Here is a 5,938-nt window from a genome sequence, read left to right as displayed (position 1 = left end):
ATGTCATCTAAGCCATTTTGCCAAAAATTCACTACAAAATATTTAACAGACAATGCACAATGGATAATTACCTCAAATTACCTCCTTCCAATGAACAATGCACACTGAACTTTGGCCTGTGAAGAGAAAGAGAAACAAAGAACATATACACAAACACAGGGGTTGAGAAAGGATGAGAAGGGCTGATAGTAGAAGACAGAAGCCCTATGTAGGTCTAACTGCGAAACTCATCTCCTTCGCTAGAATGCCAAGACTGAAAACAGTTTCGATTGCCAATTAAACAAAATCTTCTACCTTGGCACTCAGGAGCCATGCATGCAATCTTTGTTTTATTTTCTTTTTTGAATTTTTTGAAGCAAAGCCAGCAATTTCTTGATACTTGCTCCATCTGAGGAATGTGGGTGACGTAAAACGATGAGGAAGTGGTTGGAGCTACTGAAGGCTGAGATGGCAAAATTGAATCGACGGCAATGTCTGCAAGCTGGCGCAACAGATTTTCCCTAAAGTTTATCTGGCTGTAGCCTGCTAAACTAAACCCACAACGTGATGCTGGATTGGAACGATGCCAGTCCTGAAACAAAATGAAACTATTAACGACGGCTATGTCCACAAAATGGAAGAAAAGTGTTTTCCACCACTGTTGAGTTTTCTGAAGCAGACTGTACAGGTCCTTCTCAAAAAATTAGCATATTGTGATAAAGTTCATTATTTTCCATAATGTAATGATAAAAATTAAACTTTCATATATTTTAGATTCATTGCACACCAACTGAAATATTTCAGGTCTTTTATTGTTTTAATACTGATGATTTTGGCATACAGCTCATGAAAACCCAAAATTCCTATCTCAAAAAATTAGCATATTTCATCCGACCAATAAAAGAAAAGTGTTTTTAATACAAAAAAAGTCAACCTTCAAATAATTATGTTCAGTTATGCACTCAATACTTGGTCGGGAATCCTTTTGCAGAAATGACTGCTTCAATGCGGCGTGGCATGGAGGCAATCAGCCTGTGGCACTGCTGAGGTGTTATGGAGGCCCAGGATGCTTCGATAGCGGCCTTAAGCTCATCCAGAGTGTTGGGTCTTGTGTCTCTCAACTTTCTCTTCACAATATCCCACAGATTCTCTATGGGGTTCAGGTCAGGAGAGTTGGCAGGCCAATTGAGCACAGTAATACCATGGTCAGTAAACCATTCACCAGTGGTTTTGGCACTGTGAGCAGGTGCCAGGTCGTGCTGAAAAATGAAATCTTCATCTCCATAAAGCTTTTCAGCAGATGGAAGCATGAAGTGCTCCAAAATCTCCTGATAGCTAGCTGCATTGACCCTGCCCTTGATAAAACACAGTGGACCAACACCAGCAGCTGACATGGCACCCCAGACCATCACTGACTGTGGGTACTTGACACTGGACTTCAGGCATTTTGGCATTTCCTTCTCCCCAGTCTTCCTCCAGACTCTGGCACCTTGATTTCCGAATGACATGCAAAATTTGCTTTCATCCGAAAACAGTACTTTGGACCACTGAGCAACAGTCCAGTGCTGCTGTTTCTGGTTCAAAAGTGGCTTGACCTGGGGAATGCGGCACCTGTAGCCCATTTCCTGCACACGCCTGTGGACGGTGGCTCTGGATGTTTCTACTCCAGACTCAGTCCACTGCTTCCGCAGGTCCCCCAAGGTCTGGAATCGGCCCTTCTCCACAATCTTCCTCAGGGTCCGGTCACCTCTTCTCGTTGTGCAGCGTTTTCTGCCACACTTTTTCCTTCCCACAGACTTCCCACTGAGGTGCCTTGATACAGCACTCTGGGAACAGCCTATTCGTTCAGAAATTTCTTTCTGTGTCTTACCCTCTTGCTTGAGGGTGTCAATGATGGCCTTCTGGACAGCAGTCAGGTCGGCAGTCTTACCCATGATTGCAGTTTTGAGTAATTAACCAGGCTGGGAGTTTTTAAAAGCCTCAGGAATCTTTTGCAGGTGTTTAGAGTTAATTCGTTGATTCAGATGATTAGGTTAATAGCTCGTTTAGAGAACCTTTTCATGATATGCTAATTTTTTGAGATAGGAATTTTGGGTTTTCATGAGCTGTATGCCAAAATCATCAGTATTAAAACAATAAAAGACCTGAAATATTTCAGTTGGTGTGCAATGAATCTAAAATATATGAAAGTTTAATTTTTATCATTACATTATGGAAAATAATGAACTTTATCACAATATGCTAATTTTTTTAGAAGGACCTGTATGTGTTTAACATTTGATCAGATCTGTCAACACCTCCCATGTGTTTATTGTAGTCCCTTACTACAGCTGGTTGACGGACTACTTTTCTGTCCCACGTGGCACTATTCTTTACCATCCTAGAAACCTCTGATGAATCATTAGCATTGTGGAAATTAGAGAGGCATGTAACTGCTCGTGTGTCCTTCCACTGAACAACTAAGACATTTCCATCAATTCTACACCACCTCATATCACCACGGTTAGCTTGCCGCTCCCATTTTTTGACATCTTTGAAATCCACTGGGAATTTCTTACGATTAATCCTACATGTCCCACAAGCATTGATTCCCCACTCCTTAAGTCGGACCATAACAGTTGGTGATGTATAGAAGTTGTCAAACCAAACTGTGTGACCTTGATTTTTAAATGGCTGCACAAGGTCTTCGATCACTTTTATAGCCAAATCAGTTATGCGCCCATCAAGACTGCCTGTGTATACATCAAAGTCTAAGGTATATCCCGAATCTGAAGTTGCACTGACCCACAATTTCAAACCCCAGCGAGTAGGTTTGCCCTTCATATACTGCTTGAATCCTGATCGACCTTTTGATTTTACCATTCTCTCGTCTATGCTCAGATTTTCATCAGCCTGGAAAAGCTGCTGACACTTGGTTTTGAGGTGGTCCATCAGGTAACGCAACTTCCTAAGACGATCAAGATTATTTTCTGTGGCAGGATCTACAACATGGCTGCCATCAATTCCTTGAAACGGTCACGGGACATGACTAACTTGGCCCATGAACCCTGAAGAGATCTGGTTCCCCAATATCTGTGAATGCTGTGGAGGGACGTAAAACCCATGTAAATGAGGAGCCCAAGAAACCGGTAGAATTCATCCGGGGTCACTTCTTCCCATGCCCCATGATGGTTCGCATAAGACGGCCTATTCAGTACAAGCGCCCACCCCTTAGAGTTTGTAAACTGGCAAATCTCTGCAACAATGGTGTACGTGAAAAACAACTTGAAGAAGTCTATTTCACGCAAGGTACTTGTGGCTGACCGTAAAGCCCTATGCACACTTCCCAGATCTATGCCTACTGGACGAGAGGGATTAAATGGTATGGGCTCTGGTGCTTCTGTGTCTACATCAGCATAGGAAGGAAAGGATACAGACAGAGTCAGGGATGCGTTTCCGCTTCCTACCTGACATGGGACAAGAAAGACTAACCAAACCCATAAAAGAAAACAAACATTAGTAAAAATCATAATCTGAGTTTGTACTCTTTTGTTGATTTTAACTTTTGTTGGCAGCCCTGATTGTGTGTGTGGGTGCAAATGCTGACATTTTTTGTCAGCATATATGTACACACACACATTTACAAATACACACACATAAGGCGGGCATATTGAGCCTTGTCTCCATCCATCTCAGAATAATAAAAAAAAGAGATTACAATGAATAAAGGTGGTGACAGTGATGCTATTTTAAAAATAATTACATATATGTAGAATTCAATCACAAATACTCTATATGTTTTTGTCGGAGAAGCTAATGTCCACAGGCTCATGTTTTGAAGTAAACTCAAGTACACTGAACCAATACATATGACAAAAGTTTCTTAAATCTGGCACATGGTTTACACATAAAACAATAATTATCTAAGAGGACAATTATCCAAGACAAAACTTGATGCTATGGTTAAATTTAAAAATGTTGTAAATAGTCACAGACTGAAATGTTATGCACCTGTATGCTTTCAAAAAAAGCTTTCAAAAAAAGTTTGATACCATATTTTAGTCCCTTTCCAATATCTCTTGCAATACATTAGAAAATTATGCAAATCTGACAGAAATATTTTATAGATAAAACTATATTTCACTGATACAAGTAAGAATTACCACAGAAAAAATATATTATGGTAAAAAACAAAAAAAAGTTATAAATTGCCCAGACTGACATGTTGTCTACTTTTATGCACCTATATGGTAGCATAGCATACTTTAGTCTCTTTCAAATAAATGCAGCAATATTTTAAAAAATGATGCAAATTTGACAGAAATATTTCATAGATAAAATAATATTTCTCCGTTATAAGTACAAATTACCAAAGATAAAATATACCATGGAAATAGAAGTTATAAATTGTCCAGACTGACATGTTATCCACCTTTATGCTTTCTGCCTCAGCTACTTACTTTAGCCAGTCATGCTAAATGCATGTAATGCAAAATGTAATGCTATTATGAGCAAAGCTAAGGTGATTTCTAAGCAGACTTTAGACAGTATCGAAGTAAAACAAGTAAGCTATAACTGATTTCAAGATTACTTGCATATAATCTAACTTTGGAGTTAGTTGAGCACCCTGTTCCAACCACATGGCTGTAGAGTGCTCCAGTAGTTCTGGTAGCTTTAGCTTAGCTTGGTTCACTACTATTCCCTTATTTGTGTAAAACTGCTGCATACTTTACAAACTACTAAACAAACAAGACTAAAAAGGTATCTGATAAACTCTCCACATGTATGTATTTCCATCTAGATGGACATAAAAAACATTACAATTGATTCAGAAAGGAGAGTTGTGCAGCTGACTGACTAAACTTAGAACACATCTCTCAAAATCACCTCAGCTTTTCCAAAGCGTAAGCACTAATAATATTACAATTTTACCATTAAAGCCAAATTTTCTGAGTAGAAATGAGAAGTAATAACACTAACAAACAGTTTTAAAATAGATCTTACCTCATTTGACTGACAGAATTTCTCTTTCTGTGTTGTTATCCAGTCGACTCTCTCAGCTGCGCTCCGTGTGAGGGCGGGGCGAATAAAAAAAAAAAGTCTCCTCTTTCTCATTAAATATGCAAAACAGCCACGACACAAACCGCTTGACCAATGATATTGCCTTTTAGCCTGGGTTGTCAGCTACCTGGGGCAGTTTTCAGATTTACAATCAGTGATTGGACGGCGGAGATATAAGGCTTTAAGCCATCGAAATTATTGTTTCGAAATTTGAATGGGCCGGCTTTAAAGGGTTAAACTGATGAGAACAAATTTTTTTTTTTTAAGTAAAACGGAGGGAAAATGAAAAAGCGGGAAAAAGGGGAGTTCTAAGGTGCCATACCCCTAATGCCAACAGTGCCCAGCAGGGGCCAGTCACCAGCATTCGTCAATTTCTCTTTCGTTTGACCGTTTATGAGGGTGCACCGTGCCAGGAGGCAATGCAATACCTGGTCGATGCGTGGAGTGGACGGAGCAAGCCCCTCTTCCGACTCCCGGGCCTAAAAAGCCATTTAATATATGGTCCTCGGGTAGAGGACGTATCAGATATTAAACTGATAACAACAGATTTTTTTATTTTTTTTTTATTTTTTTTTATTTAGAAAAATCATTTCACCATTACATCATTCAGTTCACAAATAAGTGCTCATTGTCCTTATGTCTCTTGCTACCCTGGCCTACCCTTCCTTTTTCCAATAGAGGGTTGGCTTTTTCCAGCTTCTTGAGGAAGATTTCGAACAGGGCCCTAGGAGAGCGCCAGGCTCTCTTCTTGTGCAGGCACCAGTTCCTTCTTCCCCAGAGGACTTTTTTGGCGGTGGAAATTACCAGCCACTGCTTGCTCTGCCCAGCTATTCCTTTTCCCAACAGGACCAGATCTTGACTCCAGGGGGGACCCTTCCCTCCAGACCACCAGTCCAGCACCAGGTTCCAGAAGGCCGCC

The 5,938-nt window shown here is 40.3% G+C and overlaps 1 non-coding gene across 1 annotated transcript; it reads right to left on the bottom strand.

Annotated features, from left to right (window-relative positions):
• Window positions 1-5,413: 5,413 nt before the first annotated feature.
• On the bottom strand, window positions 5,414-5,609 carry LOC134312625 (U2 spliceosomal RNA). Its single transcript, XR_010011601.1, has one exon. It is a non-coding gene; the product is annotated as a U2 spliceosomal RNA (small nuclear RNA).
• Window positions 5,610-5,938: the final 329 nt, after the last annotated feature.

Source organism: Trichomycterus rosablanca, chromosome 4, assembly GCF_030014385.1.
Source record: "Trichomycterus rosablanca isolate fTriRos1 chromosome 4, fTriRos1.hap1, whole genome shotgun sequence".
In the NCBI taxonomy this organism is placed as follows: domain Eukaryota; kingdom Metazoa; phylum Chordata; class Actinopteri; order Siluriformes; family Trichomycteridae; genus Trichomycterus; species Trichomycterus rosablanca.
Note: the sequence above shows the minus strand (reverse complement) of the source record. Positions and strands in the feature narration are given on the sequence as shown.